Below are 21,942 nucleotides of genomic sequence, written 5' to 3' on the forward strand. Positions count from 1 at the left end.
GTAAGACACGCTCGGGGATTTTCAACTCTCGTGCAGCCAAAAGCTCCTGTAGAGCACGGAGCAGCTGGGCGCTCGGGGAATTTCCCATAGTGAAGCACGATCAAAGGTGGGGGTCCAACTCTACCTCTACTACTGCGGTTCTGAACTCACCTCTAATGAGGTCGTCTCCGCCTGGTGCGAGAGTTCCCGGGTCTCGGCACCACTTGTCGCGCCGCAGTTGCCAGCAAGTACGACACGACCAGTTGGAATTCTTCCAGCAGTAGTTTAATGAGGCATCTACAACAGTTACATGGCGAGAGACCTCGAACAGGAAATGCAAGCTGCTTTTATAGCCCCGGATAGGTGTGTCCCACAAGCGTGTCCCACAGGGATAGGTGGAGGGCCTGACTACGCATGTCCTGGGCGGGTACACTAGGAGGCCTAGACCGCTCCCCACAGTGAGGGAAAGAGGGAGGCAGGAGGGTCAGAGTCAGAGACTGGAAGACGCTGCGCTGCTGGCTTTAAAGAGGGAGGAAGAGGCCACCAGCCAGGGAGTGCAGGGGCCTCTGGAACCTGGGGAAGCAGTTGGATTTGGACCAGTTTTAAGCCACTAAGTTTGTAGTAATTTATTATAGTGGCAATAGCAAACTAAGCCACATCGAATAGTGTATTTCTCATAAACCCGGGCCCTGAACTTGTTAAATTTTTGCTTTATTTTCCCCTAAACTATTAATGCTGAAGATGGGTTAATGAAGGAATGCACCTAAGTTTAGAATTCTGGTTTATTTCAAACCAAAAAGCAATTAATGGAAAGAACAATTGAACATCTAGCCAAACTAGTTAAAACCCTCATGGCCATGTGAATTATCAAAAGCAGATTCCCAATCCTCTCTCCGCTGTCCTGTGCCCTCCAGTGGTTTATCTGACAGAGAACATGGTTAGCAAAACACTGGCGGGAAAAGCAGCAGTTCTGCTTTGACGCTCTCACCTGGGACATGGGCCACCCAGGGGCACCCACTCCAGCAAGACAGGGCACAGCCGCGGGACTCCAACCCCCAAGGCCAGTATAACAATGAGAAAACAGCCAGCCTTGCTCCTCTGGCCTTGTTCTCACCCAAACGGGTCCGCCACCCCCACCTTCAGTGACACTGCGGGTTAGGAGAGCAGAGCGGCCGGCCAGGAGGGACGCCTGTGCCGTGGTGGCAGTCACACAGCCCTCAGACTGGAAAAAGCAGACAGCTGCACCCGGCAGGCTCACATGTGCCGGCTCCATCTGCGAAATCATTAAAACCGAGCCTTGGCAGAGTCTGCAGAAAAACACATTTGTTTTCTCCGTAAAGAGGAAGAGTAAACTTTCCTGTCGTCCTCATAAGTTTCTGCAATTACTTTAATGTGCAAATCGCCTTGTACAAAAGCGGGAAGCTGTTACCCGGGCTAAGGAGCCAGGATGCATGGTTTCGTTAAATTATATTGTATGTTAAATTACACGCTCCCCAGCTCTGGTGGCTTAACCATCATTTAACAGTAATAAGGCACATTATGCCAAAGCTCACAATGGCGGCCTTCAGAGGCTCAGAGACTCGGCAATTTGCGTGTCTCACGGGCACATATCTAGCCCGCCACGGCGGGCTCTGAGCTGCTCACTCAGAGAAGGCGGACTGTCTTGAAGATGTGAGCGGTGTGGAGTCGCCAGGAAGAGAAGAGAACGAGTCCCTGACATCTGAAAAGCAGGATGCCCCAGCTTCTGAGTCCAGAGAAGCCCTTATGTCTGCTCTTTTAATATAAGATAATCTATCCCCAATTTCAGATTTCACATGTCAGCTACATCCCTAACCCACCCCCACTCACCCCCACCCCCCAAAATGGAGCAGGCTGGGGCCTTTCAGACAGCCTGACTCTCTGCTCTGTCCCTTAGCATGTGACTCTCTGAGCTTCATATTTCTCATCTGTGAAAGGGACATTTGATCATAACTCCTTCTAGGGGCCGGGGAGAGAACTGAGGGAGATCATATAAAGTCCTTACACCGTGTCTATCTCGTAATTATCTATTAATATTATTATTATCATCATTGTTATTTCTCTGCAACTATTCTATTCTATGAAATACTTTCGAAGCTTACGCCACCCTTTCAAATGCAGCCTGAGTCCTCATTCTAACCCTGAGACTGATGTCTGTGGGATTTAGAGCAGGGCTGGGCCAGCTGTAGCTGTGGACAAACCCTGCTTGCCACCTGCTCTTGTACACCTGTTAAGCTAATAATGGTTTTTTAATAATCAGGGAAAAATCAAAAGAAGAATAATATTTTGGACATGTGGAAATTACATGAATTTCAAATGTCAGTGTCCATAAATAAAGTTTTATTGAAACACAGCCGTGCCTGCTCATTTACATACTGTCTGTTCTTTTGTTACTCCACAGCAGAGTTGAGTCATTTGCAAGAGACCATGTGACCCATGACGCTGACTTATACATATAAATTTTGAAAGAACACAATACAGTCAATAGCAAATAGTAACATTGTATTGGCCGATTATAGCATATGGATACATGAAATGGACGACAGCAATGTCACAAGAGATGGGAGGGAGAAATTGGGAATGCTCTGCTATGAAATACCTGCGTTACACATGAAGTGTTATAGTATTATCTAAAGGGGGACTTGATTAGTTAAAAATGTATACTGTAAACTCTAGGGCAACCACTAAAAATTTTTTTGAAAGTTTTAGAAAAGAGAAGATAATCATATTAAATGCTAGATTAAAACCAAAGAGGCAGAAAAAAGTTTCTGGCAACAAATAGAAAGCAGTTACTAATGTGGTTGATGTTAATATATATCAACAATCACTTCAAATGTGAATGGTCTGATTACACTAAAGGACAGAAACTGTAAGAAAGGATAAAAAACAAGACCCAACTATACATGGTCTATTAGAAACAAACTTTAAATATAAAGACTCTGATAGGTTAAAAGTAAAGGGGTAGAGGAAAACATATCATATTAACCTTAATCAAAATAAAACTGTAGCAGCTACATTAATTTCATACTAAGTAGACTTCAGAAGCAGAATATGATGATGAAGGGGTCAACATCTCAGGAAGATATAACAATCCTAAATGTGTATACAGCTAGCAACAGAGCATCAAAATACTTGAAGCAAAAACAGATAAAACTGAAAATAGAAACAGATAAATCCACTATTATATCTAGAAACTTCAACATCTCCATGTCAGTAATTAATAGATGAAGCAGGCAGAAAAATCAATTAAGGATATATTTGACGTGAATAGCATTATCAATCATTTTGACCCAATTGGTATTTATAGAATATTCCATCCAACAATAGCAAAATGCACATTTTTCTCAAGCTCACGTAGAATATGCACCAAGATAGACCATATTCTTGCCCATAAACACATCTTAACAAGCTTAACAGAACAGAAAGCATACAAAGTATGATTCCACAATGAAATTAAGCTAGAAATCAATACTAGAAAGATACTTGGAAAGTCTCCCAAATATTTGGAACAACAAACTTTTAAATAACACATGTCAAAGAGTCTCAAGATAAATTAAGAAATATTTTGAACTAATGAAAATGAAAATACAACCTATCAAAATTTGTGAGATGTTGGCCTGACGCAGTGGCTCACACCTGTAATCCTAGCACTCTGGTAGGCCTAGGCAGGAGGATTGCTTGAGCTCAGGAATTTGAGACCAGTCTGAGCAAGAGTGAGACCCCATCTCTACTAAAAATAGAAAAAATTAGCCAGGCGTGGTGGTATGTGCCTGTAGTCACAACTACTCAGGTAGCTGAGGCAGGAGGATCACTTGAGCCCAGGAGTTTGAGGTTGCTGTGAGCTAGGCTGATGTCACGGCACTCTAGCCTGGGCAACAGAGCAAGACTCTGTCTTAAAAAAAAAAAAATTGGTGAGATGCAGCAAAGGTAGTATTTAGAGGGAAATTTATAGCATTAAATGTACATAGTAGAGAAGGAGAAGGCTATAAAATTTATAACCTAAGCTTACATTGTAGGAAATTACAGAAAGAGTTTAAACAATGTAGATCTAAAGCAAGCAGAAGGAAAAAATTACAAAAACTAAGGCAAAAATCAGTGAAAATATAAACAGGAAAGATATAGAAAAAAAGCAATGAAACAAAAAGCTTTCTTTGAAAAGATAAATAAAACGTTTAGCCAGACTTCCAAGATAAACTTCTAGCCAGACTAACCAAGAAAAAAGAGAGAGAGAGAGATACACACAAGTTGCTAATATCAGAAATGAAACAAGGATCATCACTACTGATTCAATGGACATTTAAAGGATATTAAAGAAATACTACAAATAACTCTACCAAGATACATGTAATTTTGACAATTTAGATAAAATTAGCAATTTACTGAAAGATACAAACTACCAAAACTCATGCAAGTAGAAATAGACAAACAGAATAGCCCTGTGTACATAAAATTAATTGAATCAATAATTAATAAACTTCTTAAAAAATAAATCACCAGGCACAGATAATTTCACTGGTGAATCCTACCAAACATTTAAAGAAGAAATAATGCAAATTTTCCATGTTCTCATTTAGAAAACATAATCAAAGAAAACATTTCTTAACTTATTCCATAAGCCCAGGATCACCCTAACAACAAACATAGAAAGACATTATAAGAAAGGAAAGCTACAGACCAATACCTCTCATGAATACAAATAAAAATTTTCAATAAAATTGTCTTTGTTCACAAATAACATAATTGCCTATGTTTTAAATACCAAAAAGTATGCATAAATATTAGCAAATTAAATTCAACAATGTATAAAAATAATTATACACCAGGATCAAGTAGGATTTATCCTAGGTATGCAAAGCTGGTTCTACACTCAAACATCAATTAAAGTAATCTACCACTCTAACAGGTTAAAGGAGAACAATCATATAATCAAATCAATTGATGCAGAAAAGCATTTGACAAAATCCAATGCCCATTTTTGATAAAATTTCTCAGCAAACTAGGAATCAAAGGAAACTTCCTCAACTCAATAAAGAATACTTACAAAAACCTATACCTAATATCATACTTAATGGTGAAAAGTAGATGTTTTCTCCCTAAGATCTGGAATAAGGCAAAGATTCCCCCTCTCACCACTCTTATTCAAGATTGTACCAGAAATCCTAGCTAGTGCAATAAGACAAGAAAAAAATAAATAAAAGGTATATTGATTGGGAAGGAAGAAATAAAACTGTCTTTGTTCACAGATGACATGATGATCTATGTAGAAAATACCCCAGAAAATGACCAAAAAGTTTATGGAATGGGTGATTATACCAAGTTTGCATGACAGAAGGTAAATATATAAAAGTTAATTGCTTTCCTATAGACTAGCAATGAAGAATTGGAATTTGAAATTAAAAACACAATACCACTTACACTATTACCAGAAAATCTAAAAAAGTTGAACTCACAGAAGTAGAGAGTAGAAATGACAGCTACCTGAGGCTGGAGGTGAGGAAGGAGGGACTGGGGGGTTTATCAAAGGATACAAAGTTTCAGATGGACAAGAGGAATAAATTTTGAGATCTATTGCACAGCAGGATAATTGTAGTCAGTAATAATGTACTGTATATTTCAAAATAAGAGAGTAAATTTCAAATATATCACTATAAAAGGATAATTAAGGTGATAGATATATTAATTAGCTTGATTCAATCATTCCACATTATATACATATATCAAAACATCACATTGCACTCCATAAATATACACAATTATGATTTGTCAATTAACAATAATAAATTAAAAATATCAGAAGAATATTTAAAAACTGCTTCAAAACTGTGAAATATTTAGGTATAAATCAATTAAAATATGCACAGGTCCTATATGTGGAACTACAAATCAAAGATCTAAGTAGATGGACAGATACTCCATGTTCATGGATTGAAAGACTCCATATCGTCAATATGTCAATTCCTCTGAATTTGATCTACAGATTCATTGCAATCCTAATTAAAATATCAGGAAGCTATTTTGTGAATTTCAACAAACTGATTCTGGAGTTTATACAGAAAGGCAAAAAACCCGGAATAGCCAACACACTACTAAGAAGAGAAGCAACTTCAAGACATAAAGTGATAGTAATCAGGAGAGTATGATGTTGGCAAAAGAATAGGCACATAAATCATTGGAACAGAATAGAGAGACCAGAAATAGATTCACACGAATACAGTCAACTGATCATTGACAAAGGAACAAAGGCAATTCAAAGGAGAAAGTATAATCTATTTGACAAATGGTGCTGGAACAATTGGACATACATATGCAAAAAAAAAAAAACCTGAATCTAGACACAAACCTTATATCTTTCATACAAATTAACTCAAAATGAATCACAGACCTAAGTATAAAATGCATCAGTATAAAAATTCTAGGAGATAACATGGAAGAAAACCAAAGTGATCCTGGGTTTGGCAATGAGTTTTTAGGTAAAATACCAAGAGCATAATTCATGAAAGAAAAAATGATAAATTAGAATTTATTAAAATTAAAAACTTCTGCTCAATGAAAGACATTGTTAAAAGAATCAAAGACAAGCCACAGACTAGGAGAAAATATTTACAAACCACTTATTTGATAAAGGACTTGTATTCAAAATATACAAGGAACTCTTAAAACTCAACAATTAAAAAAACAATTAAAAAGGGGCAAAAGATCTGAAAAGAGACCTCATCAATAAAGATATACAGATGGAAAATTAGCATATGAAAAGATGATCAACATCATGTCAACAGAAAATTGCAAATTAAAACAACAATGAGATACCAGCTATGCACCTATTAGAACGACTGAGGATGTGGAGCAACTTTCATGCATTGCTGATGGAAATGCAAAATGGAAAACCATTTTGGAAGACAATTTGGCAGTTTCTTATAAAGTTAAACAGTCTTACTGTGTTATCCAGTTCTCATGCTTCTATGTATTTACCGAATTGACTTTAAAAAATATATCCAACCAAAAAAAAAAGTACACACAAATGTTTACAGCATTCAAATGTTTGTATCTCTTTTATTTGTAACTGTCAAAACCCAGAAGTAGCCAAAATGTTCTCCAATTAGTGAGTGAATAAACTATGCCACATTTATAAAATGGAATATTATTCACTGATTAAAACGATGAAATATTAAGCCACAAGAGAGACATAGAGGAACTATCAATGCATATTGCTATCCAAAAAGCTAGTCTTTAAAGGCTACATAATGTATCATTCCAATTATATGACATTCTGGAAAAGGCAAATGCCAAAACCAGGATACATTATCAATTTCTCTCAGAGGCTAAGTGGGTTCAGTCTCACCCTCGGCCTCCTGAGGTGCATATAAAATGCCTCCCAGCCTTCTGCTTCTGAGCACAATAGAAAAACTGTACTAATCTTCCCACCATAAACAGTATACAATGGGACAAGATATATAAGGCAACTGTGTTCAGGCAATAAACAATAGGCAGCACATGCAATCCATAGTAAAAATAACAATAATAATCAGTCAACAGAAACTGAAACAAGACAGTCCATGTGTTGGACTTAGCAGACAAAGACTTTAACGCAGATTTTATAAATATGCTAAAAGAATTAAAGGAAAATATAGTCTCAATGATTTACATTAAATGATTTACATTTAATATGGTCCTAAAGATTACAGTCCCTAAGAAAAAGAAAACCCTCAAGATGAGCCCACGCAATGCCTAGTCTGTTACTACGGGCAGTTTTTCGCCATGGTGCAGGGGAAGCCCACGTAGGGCACAGTGGTCCCACTGAGCTGAACAGATGGAAAACAGAGTCCAAGGCTACTGAAGCAGCTGCAGCCTGTGGATTGGGGCATCAGAAGTATGGAAGCTGTGCAGACAGGGGATCCCGGAGGTCCAGGTGGTGATCCCTTATTAATTGAGGGATAGGTTATAGGCCATCTAAGGTCTACCAGCTAAAGGCTATTATGTAGTTGAGAGTAAAGATATATTAAAGGTTGAACAGTACTAGAGATGTAATTCTGACCCTTGACAGAATGAAGAAACCTTATCAATACCTCATTAACACATTAATATTGCTGAGATATCACATTATTTTTAGGATGAAGAACCACACCCTAAAGTATGGCCAATTCGAGAACTTCTCTAACAAAGCTGATAATTAAGCTCTGACAAGATCTGCAGGGGGTCTACAGTGTTACAGTTTAAGTCTCACTAAGTTAGAGCGGCTTGAGAAACACTTTAGGCTTTGCATAGACACACACCAGCAAAGCATAAGACCAAGCCTATGAAAAGTTCAGGAAGATCAGTCATTAAAATTAAATTGCCTACTAAAACAAAGATCAACACTCTTCAGAGGAGGATAACAGAAACCAGAATCTCTATAATATTGTTTCCACATCTCTAGAAATAATCAAAAACCACTAGACCTACAAAGAAAGAGGAAAATGTAATCCATAGTAAAATAATAATGATAATCAGACAATAGGAACTGAAGCAAGATAGTCCAGGTGTTAGACTCAGCAAACAAAGACTTTAAACCAGCTTCTGTAAGTATATTAAAAGAATTAAAGGAAAATATGATCTTAATGATTAACCAAGCAAGCATCAAAACTAAATGTAAATTATTTTTTAAAAATGAAAATTCTAGAACTGAAAATTGAAATAACTGAAATTAAAAATTTCTAGATACTGAACACCACATTGAACATGGCAGAAGAGCTGGTAAGCTTGAAGACAGATCAATATAAATTATCTAATCTGAAGAAAAGAGAGAAAAGGGATTGAAGAAACAAAGACCCAGTGGTCTGTGACACAAGATCACATGGTCTAACATATGGGTGTTTGTCATCACAGAAAGAGAAGAGAGTGAGACTGAAAAAGAAAACACGTTTGAATAAACAATGGCTAAAAAACTTGCCTAAGTTGATGGAAAATATAGACTTATAGACCCAAGAACCTCTGCAAACACCAAACAGGATGAGCACAAAGAAAAATTCACTTAGTCACATCATAAACTGCTGAAAACCAAAGAAAGAAAAATCTTGAAAGTAATGAGAGAAAAACAGATACTTTATGTATAGGAGAATAAGGATAAGAATTATACTTGACATCTTATTTGGGAACAATGGAGACTAGAAGACAGTGGAATGACATCTTTAAAGTGCTGAAAGGTTAACTCTCAGATGTGTCTACCTAAGGGTCTACCCGGAGAATTATTTATCCACCAGCCCCCATCCTCCCACAATTTGAGGGTTTCCCTTGGAGTGTTGCCTCTCTGCACAGGCAGGCTGCGCCTGTGTCCTTGCTGAGCAGGTTCCCACCAGTGTTCACAACATCAAAGAACCCCCAGGGCAGGGGCATTTGTTAAAGGCACACGTTGAGGCTAAGATGGTGAGGTGAGTCAAAACTTGCATGGAGTCCATGGCAGACACAGCTGAAATCATACGGGAAGAAAGACTGTAAGTCAGGGCACCAAAACATCAGCTCTTCTGTGTGCCGGGCATCGTCTAAGCACTTGACATAGATGATTCTGTTTCATCCTGACAGCAACTCAACAAGGTTGGTGCCACTATTAGCCCCACTTCACAGAGGTGGGAGCTAAAACAAAGAGCGGGTAAGTCACATGCCAAGACCCCACAGCTGGCAAATGTTAGAGCTGGTGTGAACCCAGTCTGCCTGGCATCTAAGCTTTCAGACACCACTTCACACTGCCCCTAGAGATGCATTGCACACAGTTGTCACACAGACAGATATGCGTCCCATGCCCGGACCTCTGCACAAACTGCATGTGTACTGCCATGCTTCTACATACACACACTCGTGTACACATACACACACATAGTCAGAGACACATGCATGCACACACTCAAGCCATGCATGCATACAGAAAAAATATATTAATTAGGGAAACATTCCAGCTTTTTTCCTGGCTCTGAAGACGACATAATTGGGCTCCCCACAGGTGGAATGTGGGGGCTGCTCTGTCCACAGGCAGACGACCTCCCCACTCCCCCTCTTCCTCCCTGCCTGTGGGGGCTAGCTAATCACCGCCAGGAATGCCATTCATTCCCCCCAGTGACGGCCCCTCGCACAGACCTCTCCTTTGTCTCTCCCACCCCTGGCAATCTGCCCACCTCGACGCTCGGCCCTCACATGTGCCTTCCTGAGATCTCCACCTCTGTCTGTCACCAGCACAGTAGGGACGGAATTCATTATCCAAACCCTGGAGTCTCAGCTGTGCTCTGGCAGCCGGGCAGGCGGGGAGGGAAGAGCCTTGCTGCTGGCTTTGTCCTTTCACAGAACCTGGTCACGGCTCCAGAGGTGCCATCTCTGCCCTCCTGTTGGGTCTGCCAAAGGAGGGCCTCTGTGGGCATCCCGGTGAGCTGGCAAGTGACAACCCCAAAATTCCAAAGCCCTCCTTTTTCCGATTCTCCATGAGCCATAGCATGAGGATGTGGAAATGCTTTCTAAGCATGATGTCATTTATTTTGTCACACATTTATCCACAAGTGTATCTGAGCGTCTGCTCCATGCCAGGCACTGGGGCTCCAGCAGGAACCATCTCTGTTCTTTTGCTCCCAGAGCCAAGCCCAGTGCTTGGTGTGTGGTAGGTGCTCAGTTTGTGTTTGTCGGTTGGATGGAGGGATGGATGGATGAACGTGCAGGTGTGTGGTGGATGGGCATGTGGGTGGGTGGAGAGATGTGTGGAACAAGCCCTACACAGAGAGGTGCAGCTTTGTACATGAGATATAGTTTCCAGCTCAATATGCACCTCCTAGTAAGACGTTGCTTATGCCACCCTATACTCTGGTCACACAAGTGCAGGGAGTGAGGGAGGGAAGGAGGAAGAGTTAGGGAGGGAGGTGTCACACCCAGCCGGGACACTGCAGGCAGAGCACTTGGGGGAAGCCTTCCCACACCTCGGCCCTGTGGGAGGAGCAGCGCCCACCGCCCCACATCACGGAAATGATCATGCAGGAGAATCCTCCCTGGGGTGACCACAGGACCCAGGGTCCCTGGGCTGGGAACTGCCATCAGCTGGTTTGGCCAATGTGCCACCAGAACGTGGGTCCTTCACAGTGTCCACCGCCTCAGGGGCTGCCCTCTGCATCAGCACATCCTTGCAGGGGGAGAATCCTGTGTTCCTCCCTCATGGAGTCACCCACACAGCATCTGCACCCCTGGGTGCAGGCTTTGTGTACGCTGCATCCCAGCACGTGCACCCCTCTTCTGTGTGCGCCTCCTCTCCTGGACCCCTTCCTTCCACACGCGCACAGCCCTCCGCAGGGCCACCCCACATCGGCGTGCTCAGCGCTTACACCTGCTCCACCCGGATCCAAGTCCAGGCTGCCCTGGGAGTATCGTCACAATCTCCAGGACAGTCAGGCCAGGCCCACCACCCTGAAATCCACCCTCGCTTCTGAGAACTGGAACTCCCAGGCAGGGAGCTGCCCCCTACTCCCGGGTGTTCCACAGTGTCACCGTAGAATGGCTCAATACAAAGTGTTGTGACACGTTTATGAAACAGCTGCATCAAGCTGAGGATTGGAGTCTGCTCGAAAAATTTTGTTTCCCATTTAATTGGTGGGAGTAAAAAGTCATGGATGGATTCCGACCAAAACATGCCACATTCTAGCAGCCCTGTTCGTCAAAGTCGCTTCCCTCCGGAGCTGCGGTCCCACTGTGTGGACGCGCTTGGCTGACGGGCAGGCTGGTTCCCCACGGTGCTGGGTCAGAATGATCCCAACCACCAGAAACTCAGGGTAAGGCCGGGGGAGTCTAAAAAGGTAGCTCTTCCTCTCAATTTCTCTCAAAACTCAAGTTCTGACTTTCGAGCTGTTAGGAAGAATCCCATTGAGCCAAAGTTCCTCAAGTCGCTCTCTCGGCTGCACCCAGGGGAGCGTGTGCAGATTCAGGAGGTTGCCATGGAACCTCAACAGTCAACCAAGAGGGGGAGAGAACTGCCGCCCACGCAGAGGCGTCACTGCTCCCTGGGGACCTGCCTGGCCCTCCCCGCCCCAGTGCTCCCTCCTCATCCCGCCCAGTTCCGTCTCCCACCACCCGCTGCAGACAGCCCGGCCTCCTGGTTCCCGCCAGCATCTGCAGGGGGCCTGTTCTCAAAACAGCTCACGTCTCAGCAGCCCCCACCCCATGCCCTGCTCCCCTGCTGCCTCCATGGCCACGCCCTTCCCTTCCCACAACCCCACAGACCACCACCAGGACGGGGACTACGGTCTTTTTTCCTTCCACTCTGGAGGTCATTGATACGTGCCCCTTGGATTTGTGAGCCAACTGCCCGGAGGACGGTGCAGCTAGTATAAATCTGCAGACACAAACTCTGGTACCCCAAACTGTCAGGTTCCTTTTTATTTTTCTTTAAAGCAAACTAAATCTCCCGCTGAGCTCCCGTCTTGAGGAAACCGGACTGTCACCCTTGTCACGGGTGGCCTGGGGTCCGCAGGAATAAGGAGCCGGAGAGTTGGCATCCAGGGTACACTTTCACCAGCTAGCTGTGTGGCCTCGGGCAAGTAACTTAACCTCTCTGAGCCTGGGTGTCCAGTGTATAAAGTGGGGATGCTTGTGCACATGCATGCACACGCACATACACGCCCAAGAGGATGGGTTGCAGCGCTTTATAATCTGAGGCAGAGCATGAGTATGTGCTGCGAGTGCTATTCATTGCAGCAGAAAACCAAAGAGCATTTTCACATTTCGGCCTGGGGTTCTGTCTCCTCTGTGTTCCCTCCAGGGGCTGCTTCCACACTCAGTCGCTGGGAGTGACAAGCTGCGGTAGCCGCAATGTCGGGAAGACGTGGCATACCCCGGCTCGGAGTGAGCGCTGCGCTGACGTCACCTCACCCGCTTCTGCAACAGCCCTGTGAGCCTCGAGCCTGGGCTCTCACGTCCGCACCCCAGAGCTGAGCAGACTGAGGCTCCGACAAGGAAGGGCGCACTCAGGATCACACCACTGCTAAGGGACGAACGAAACCGGCATTCCAGAGGCGGAAGCTGTCGGGAGCCCTCTTGCTTGTCCCCAGGAAGTGGGAAGACGAGTGGTGCAAGAAGACACAGAGATGCTTTCAAATGGGAAACACAATTGTTTTGCTTTTGTTTTTATGCCACATGCAAAACACACTTCACCGGGAGCAACACCCACAGCGACACCCACAGCGACACCCCAACTACCCCTGGGCGCCGCTGAAGAAGGAAAGGGTGCTCGCTCGAGCCCGCACCCCGGAGTCAAAGTCACTCACTGTGCTGCTCTTCCCTCTTTTCCTTTTTCTTTTTTATTCTAGACATGTTCAAAAATAAAACTATAAAATACCACATTTTATAAAAATAAACAATCTTTAAAATTCAGGCTTAGAAAAGTTCTTAAACATTTTCAAAGGCCTCTGGAACTTTCTCTGGGCTCTGTACCGGGAAATTGAACCCTTCCCAGCTTGTTGAGTGCGGAGAGCAAGCGAGGGGACGCTGGCCCTGTCTGTTCACGTCCTTTCTCCTCCCACACCCCGATCCCACCAGTCTGTCCCGTGGATGCTGAGTGACCATTTTGCTGATGGCTTTGATTTGGCTTCTCGGGGGGAGGAAGCTTGTGTGAGAAAATGAGATCTCATTCAGATGGGTTTGCAGTTTTATTCCTCTAGTGAGTTCTCTGCTTATTTCCATCCTCCCTGATTCCTTTGCAAAAAAAAACCTGCAGCAGACTTTCCCCCGGCCCCCCGCCCCTTCTTTGCTTTCGTTGAATTAACTTAATTAGGCCGCTTGCTTTTGACAATGCAGGGAGATTTTGAGATACTGAACTCTCCTCAGGAGACCACAGAAAGGCTGATGCTCTCTGCCTGCAATTATTGAGCTAATCACTCTGAACACACTCATTAGTTTTATATATTTATATCTTGGGACATACACTTTCATTCCCATTTTTGTTAGTTCTTGAGTGAGTGCTGTGGGCCCGAGAAGAGCCCTGCGCTTATGGGGAGCAGCTGGGAAGACAGACGTTAAACACATGATGACACACAGAGACACGAGATTACAGGGCAAGAAGAATGCCATGGAGAAGCAGTGCTTTGAAATATTGCCTTCTCTTTCTGCAGTTCTCTGAGAGACAGGCAATCAGACCATGCCTCTAAGACCAAGAGTAAGGGATCCTTTTTAAAATATTCTGTTTGAAACCAAATTCCTTCCCCATCACAGTCGATTGTGGGTTCAGACACTCCTTTTGTTCCCAGACCACACCCTGTGTCCCCGATGCCCAGCCCCGAGGTGATCACAGGAGGACTCAGAAGAGGCATATTTTAGTGAGATCATTTTTAACATTCGTACTAATGCTACAATAGCTGAACTTCTCATGGTGAAACATACTTTCCAGTTTCTCTTTGGGTCACAGGTGTGCTGCTTTCTACATTAATTTGTCAAAAAGATAAATCTGTCAGTGTCAGGAAGAAATGCGCCAAGATGAAAAAAGAAGAAAAAACAATATCTCAAGATGAGATTCTTCATTCTACTTTTCTGACTTTCCAGAAACTAATGATATCTTTCCCAGCAGAGACTAGCAACCACTCTGAAAACTTCACCAGACTATTACTCCTTCCTTTACTAAAAAAAAATAAATAAATAAAAAATAAAAGGCAAGAGTATTTAGTTGTCATTGGTTACAACCAAATTTCTGTAAAATTTCAGTGCATCTCAAAATACTACATTGTCAAGTTCAAGTTATAAAAAACTGCACTGGGAGTTTTGGAAAATTTGGTGGTAGGATTACACAACTTTTCCTTCCATCTGAGTTCTCCTCTGAAGGCACGTTTATTTGAAAGAAAAACTGTGGCATTTGGAAGATTGAAGACTGACTTCTAAACTGTGCCAACTTCAAGAAGACCTGCTTCTTTCTCCTCGCATCCAATGTCATGAAATTAGCAGTTCTTGCAGGGGAGAGCACATCCCAAACAGGGGGTCGCAAGGTGATTTTGGAGGTACATCTGGTATCAGAAACCACAGAAACTCACGCACAAAGCAACCGCTTTTTAACCCCTCTGACGGGGCAAGGAGAGTCTCCACAGGGGACCAGTCAGTCTGTGACCCTCCTCAGCGCTGCTACCCCCTTGTTAATAGAGCGAGAACGAGCTTCAGCATCAAACTGGAATGTAATAGCATCAGTTTTCATTATTTTTATGACTGCCGCCTTCTACAGACGTCAAACAGTGCTGGTTTCCCATATATGGTAATGACTTAAAGCTTCCTTTGTAAAATAACTGTATGTTTTAAAAAGTGTGTACATTTAAAAGAAAAGATTAAGTAAATAATGGCACAGATATAGTAGGTGAGATGCCAATGATAGGTTTGGGAAAAGAGGCAATCAAAAAAAAAATAAAATAAAAGCTGGCTGGGTTCCCTGCCCTCCCAAGGCCGCAGCTCAAAAGAAAACTAAAATTATTCCTTCTGCAGCCTGATGGAGAAGAACGTACATCCAGAAGGAAATTCATCAAGCCATTAAAAACGATTCCCCCCAGGGAAGGGGCTTGGCGACAGGGGGAAACCGTCCCTCTTTGCTTTAAGCACATCTGGATTATTTGAATTTTTGTACTGCATAGAAGTTAACCCTTTGCCTGACATCTTGGTTATAAATATTTTTCCCGGACTGATCACACGTTTATTGCCATTGTGGCATCTTTGACTCGCAAACCTTCTCAATTTCACAAAGTGAAAAAAAAAAAAATCAATCTTTTCTTTATCGCTCCTGGGTTTCCAATCCTGATTAGGAAGGCATCCCTGGCCCCTAGATTGTACATGTCATCTTATAAGTTTCTTGCAATACTATTATTGTATTAAGAACTTAATCCTTCTAGAATTTATTTCTGTATACGTGGATGATTGGTTCCATTTTCATTTTCTGCCATTTGTCAAAGGGTCTATCACTCCTCCTCTAGGCTGAACACTGGCTCTCTCTACCTGAGCGCTGACGCAGGTACGCATCAGCAACTGCTTCTCTGGTCCAGTCGCCCATTCCCACGGCAATACTTACAGGACTTTTAGAGCACGTACACATTCCTGGAGGGGCAAACCCCCAGCACGCTCCTTGTTTCTCACATTGTCCTGCCTATTCTGAGGTCGTTTATCCTTCCATATGCACTCTAAGATCATAATTTTATTTGAGTACGCATTGCTTCAATAATTTTCTAAATAAAATCTCTCATTCTTAAAAAGGGGAGAAGGACAACAGCAGATGCCAGCAAGGATATGGACAACAGGAACTCTCCTTCCCTGCTGGTGGGGTGCAAGATGGCGCAGCCACTTTGGAAGACAGTTTGGAAGTTTCTTACAAAACTGAACACATTCTCACCATGCAGTCCAGCAACCATGCTCTTTTCTATTTACCCAGAGGAGTTGAAAACTTAAGTTCACACAAACACCTGCACATGGATGTTTAGAGCAGCTTTATCCATGATTGCCAACACTTGCAAACGACCAAGATGTCCTTGAGTAGGTGAGTAGAGAGATAAACTGTGGTATATCTAGGCAGTGGAGTATTATTCAGGGCTGAAAAGGAAGCTATCAAGCTATGAAAAGACATGGAGGAAACTTAGATGCATATTGCTAAGTGAAAGAAGCCAGCGTGAACAGCATGAGCCCTGTAGGATCCCAGGGCCACGGCATCCTGGAAAAGGAGGGGCGTGCGCCACCCTGGTGAGGATGTTGGGAAGGGCGGAGGCCGTGCGCGTGGGGGCCGGGGCCACATGGGAACTCTCTGTACCTTCTCCTCGATGTTGCTGAGAACCTAAAATTGCTCTTAAAAGAATAAAGTACTTTTAAAAAAGGAGGGAGGGGCTTTTAAGTGTCCCTTTCTCGTACCTCAAGAACTAAGCTACGCCAGCATCCTGAACAGGAAGGGGCCGAGTGTGCATCCGGCACTGGGACCTCATCTGCTTGGAACCTCCCTGAGCCGGGGGCCAGGGAAGGCGGCCGGAGGGGAAGGTCAGCCTCCCAGCTCCAAAAGCGCCACCTCCAGGCTCCCACACCCTCCTGCCAAGGCCCCTCCATGTGAGCCAGCCTGGTGGGCATGGGGCATTCTCAGAGGGCACCCCTTGACCATCTCCCTGGCTAGGAGCGCAGCAGTCGTTGCTAGAGCCCCATGGACACGGTGCCAGTTTGAATAAGAATCAACTCTGGGTGATTCTTGTAGAGAAACTGAGGTGCGCTCTCTTTGAGGGTTCCACTGAATGCGAGACTGCGGATGGGAAAAGACCTCATACAGGACAGAGGGAGGAACACGCCGACAACACGAATGAGAAGAGGTCAAGTTCCCTGGGCTCTGACCAGGTACCAGGCACTGTGCTGTGCCTGAATCCACAACCCTGTGCATTGCTCCTGTCGGTCCCCTATTCTTCAGAGAAGGATTTAGAGAAACTGATTATTTTGCCCACAGCCACCCAGCGCGGGGGGCACCATGAACTCATTTGTCTGCTCCAAACTCACATCACTGCTGCGTGCAAGAGCGAGACGATAGACTGCTGGCACCACCCTGGAGGAAGACACTCGTCTTTGAGCAGCAGCTCTCGCGTCTGTATGTTTGAGAGCAAACGAACTCGGTGCCAGCACACACAGACACAGAAACCACTGAGCCTGGATCATCATTTGAGAAGCAAAGAGGATAAAGCCGTGTTGTCACCGGAGCCAGCATCTTTGAGCAGACAGAACAAAAAAACGAGACTCGCTCTTGCTCAAGCCCTTTACATCAAACCCTGTATTTCTGTCCAGCCGTTTCCATTGTGGAAACGATGTCGAACTGTTCAAGTGCGCGGCTAAGTCAAGGTTTCATCACTTTGCACGCCGTGTGCTGCTGTGCAAAGTCCTCCCCGAGAGAAGACAACGGCCTGGAACAAGTGAGAGGTTCTGGGCTGCTGTTCCCTTCCCGACTTCTTAAAAGTTTGGTGTCCAGGTGACTTGACAAACTCAGACCCTAACAGTGATATTTTGTGCAGAATTCTGGGATCAAAATATAATTTCAAAAATAATATATTTTCTGACATCCCCCAAGAAAAAAATTACTGGTTTCTTCCCTCTAAAAGGATTTAGATGGAATAACATCTGTGCCGAGAATATTGTGAATATGTTAAACTGACAGGCAGTCTCTAAGGCACTCCGCTCATTAATGCTCTGTGCATAAAATTAAAACTTGAAATATATTTTTAAATCCATTTTGAATCATTTAAGCAATTCTCCCGCAAAGAAACTATTGTGCTGAAATAATGTATTTGGAGCAAGGAATATGAAAGCTATTAAAATGTCTTAGACCCCCTGCCTTTCATGGGAAGAAGAAGGGGAAAAAATGCTCTCTCTTTGATTTGAAACATGCTCTGTATAAAATATACCCACCCTACCCCCCAAAAATCTACTTTGAAGTAACACGAAGAGTTTGACTTAAACCCACAGGAGCCAAGGAGCTCAGAGTTGGGTCTTCACGTACTTCAGATTTGCCTCACTGGGCATGGCTGAGCTGCAGCTCAGTGGGGGCGGTGGGGGCCCAGCTAGGGCATGCACCTTCCCTGGGTCTGCAGCGTGCTCGTGGCAGGGAGCAAGAAAGCCCAAAGGAGGAAGGACGACAGAGGCACAAAGACAAAGCCTTGTTTTGCTCCTGCCTTGTCCTGGTTTCTGCAAACACTTTCCATGGACGCCCAGGATGCCAACCAGTAGGTTGGTTCTTTGGAGCCAGTTGGCATGAGTGCGTGCTAGGAACAGCAGCCTGGCTCTTCCCAACACCCCCATCCGCTCACTGATTATCTCATTCATCCATTTATCAAATATTTATCGAGCGCCAACCAAGAGCCTCACTGTCCTGAACTCTGAGAGTTCAGTGTTGAGCAAACTCAAATGGGAAAACTCAATAGGAAAGCACAGTATAGTAGGAAAAGGCCATGAAGTTACCAAAGGATGGGGAGGACATCTAGCCTCGTCTGCGAAGGCTTCCTGAAGGAAGTGGCAGCGGAGCTCCATTGTACAGGAAGAGAAAGAAAGGGAAAGTGCATGCCAGGCATAGGGAATGGCAAGCGCAAAGGCCCTGTGGTAGGAATGTGACTGAAATGTTTCCTAGATGGGAACCAGGCCAGTGTGGCAAGAGCCCAGATTGTAAGGCCGGGAAATTTGCAGTCATGTATAGAAAAGGCTGGGGCTTTTTTCTGGTCTTTCCCAGAAATGTTTCTGAAATCCCTATTTGCTGGGGAAACTCTAAAGAGAGTTAATATGTAGCTATTTTATAAGAAAAATGAATTACACGAGAAAGCCTAGGGCCAATTGAGATGTTTTCTGCACCAGGCCGGGCAGGTTCTGGGGAATATTAACAACGTCCCAGGCAGATGTTCCTGGGAAGGTTCCTGAAGCAGGAGGCATCTGAGCTCCTCTCTGCAACAGCCTCGTGTTTCTCCCCCGACATCTCCATCTTTCAGCCTTCCTCTCCTGGTTCCTGATTTTTGTCTTCAGGGAAAGCCCATTTATAAAATGTGCCCCATACACGTCACATGCACAAGGACATGTGGCGAGGACGTGGCCCACTCTGCTGGGGAAGATGCTACAACTTCAGCTGGTGCAGACTGACCTCTGTCCCAAGACCCCGGCTCCTCCCGGAGCCCTGGGAGGTGGGCACCATTATCTCGCTCATGTCAAGGATATGACAGAGGCTAAAAGAGGCCAGGGGTGCCCTGAACGCTCACAGCCAGGGGCTGGCCGGGCTGGGCGTGGAGCCGGCAGAGTGAGGCCGAAGGACCTAGCCCTGGAACATGGAACCACACCCGGCAGCCCCTCTGCACAGCACCCTCGGCACCTAGGGAGGGAGAGGTCCATAGCGAGACAGCACGTGGAGTGGGTCAGGCCAGGGCAGTCCCAGACCTGGAGTTTGTCTAGTTCACGGGCCGCACACTGCCCACATCCCTCTCAGAGCCCTGGTTATGCTGGCCGCTCAGTTCATGTGTTCTGGCCAGGGTCCCCTCACGGAAGCTTCCCCTGGAGTTATAAAACTGGCCGAGGGGCCCGTTCTGACTGTGCCACGAGATTCTCTTGGTCACAGCACTCAGCACCCTGCACTGTGGGTGTCCCCTGTGTGGGTTTGCCAAGGCTGCCGTCGCAAACTAACGCAAACTGGGTGGCTTAAAACAACAGGAATTGTTCTCTCACAGGTCTGGAGGCCAGAAGTCCAAAATCACGATGTCAGCAAGACCACACTGCCTCTGAAGCCTCGGGGGTCTGAAGCCCCAGGGGGGACCCCTGCCGCCTCCTCCCCCTGCAGGCGGTCGCTGGCACTCCTTGGCTTGCGGCAGCCTCTCTGCAATCCCTGCCTCCACCGTCACACGGCCTTCCTCCCTGTGTGTCTGTTCTCTGCGCCTCCACGTGGCCTTCTAATAAAGACGTCAGTGACCGGGTTAGGGCCCCGACGATCCAGTATGACCTCATCTTAAGTTAACTAATTGCATGTGCAAAGACCCTGTTTCCAAATACATTTACGGGTTCCGGGTGGACATCTTCTAAGATAATTGCCTTTTCAGAGCAGAGCCGGTGCTACCCGATTGATCTATGTAGGGTATCAATAAGTGTCTGATAAGCAAATGGATAAATGCATGCATTGATCTTGAAGCACTGATTCTTATTAACAAATGTCGTAAGATTCTGAAACCTGCCCAGCCTGTGAGCACCTTTAACACCGAGCGGGACCCCTAACTCACTTCTGGGGTCTCAGCACTGCGCTGAGTCTTTGAAATGGCAGCGGCAATATTCACCCCCAGGACTGCTGTGAGTTTTGAGTGCAGGGTGCAGGGCTCCTCAACAGGTTCGGGGACAGCTTCAGAAATGTAGGGGGAGGGAGGCACCTTTCGGCTATCACCGTGATGGGGCCCTGTGCGGAGGAACAGGCTTTCTGACAACGTACAGGACAGTTGGCACCACACAGGAAAGTCCAAGGACTCGGGACCAACCCACTGGACGTTCCCATCAGTGAAAATCCTGCTTATAACTACCTACGCCTGGAGCGTCCTCCCTTCCCCGTAGAAATACAAAGCCACTTCGCACATAGAAACGCACAACCTTTTTTGTGCTGTTTTATTTGGCTTTAAATTCTCCAGGAATAAAACTGCTGGACACATTCAGTTAAGACCAGAGCTTGCTTCACAGAATCATGGTCCCCAATAGCAATGTCACTGTGGTATCAGAGTGGCCAAAGTGCTCCACTCCATGTCAGTGGCACCTGTGGTGGCACAGTCGGGGTGGCACAGTCACACGGATTCCACACACAGGCCTGGCCGTCCACCCGCTCACCACGTCTCCTGACGCAGTGAAGCCGGGAGGGTTCACGTGTCAAAAATCCCGTTTTCTTACTCTCTGTTACTTTCCTTTTATTTCTCCTTGGTAGCATAGCTAGAGCATTATATTATCGCTGAATCTTACCACAGGATGGCAAAGGGGGTGGTATAAAATATCTGTTCTAAAAGAGGGGTGTCTGCTTGGCCAGAGAGAGGCACCCAGAGAACACACAAGAACGTGCACCCTGCCTGGCGTGGTGGAAGGGCTCCTGTGTGGGGCTCCTGGCTTGGCGGGGCACCCTCACTAGGGAGCAGGGTCCAGGAGCCGTGGCACCCAGGGGTCCTTCGAGCCCAGGCCCTTCACTGGGGCCCAACCAGAACCAGCAGAGCTGCCCGCCCTGGGCACGTGGTCACCAGGAGACAGGGATGGGCCTCAGGTAGGGCAGCCCCCTTCCTTCCAAGCAGGGGGCCTCAGGCACTGCTGGGAGACCCTGTGATCCCCGAGGACTCGAGTGCAGTCTTGCAGGGTGAGGAACACGTGGAAGGGAAGACACATTCTTGGAAGAAGTCCCAGCAAAGGGCCAGAGGTGGGTTGGAACCTCCCAAGTGGGTGGGGACAGAGCCTGACCATTCAGTCTGATGGCAAGGCCACCTC

The sequence above is a fragment of the Eulemur rufifrons genome, chromosome 20, assembly GCF_041146395.1.
Source record: "Eulemur rufifrons isolate Redbay chromosome 20, OSU_ERuf_1, whole genome shotgun sequence".
NCBI classification, from domain to species: domain Eukaryota; kingdom Metazoa; phylum Chordata; class Mammalia; order Primates; family Lemuridae; genus Eulemur; species Eulemur rufifrons.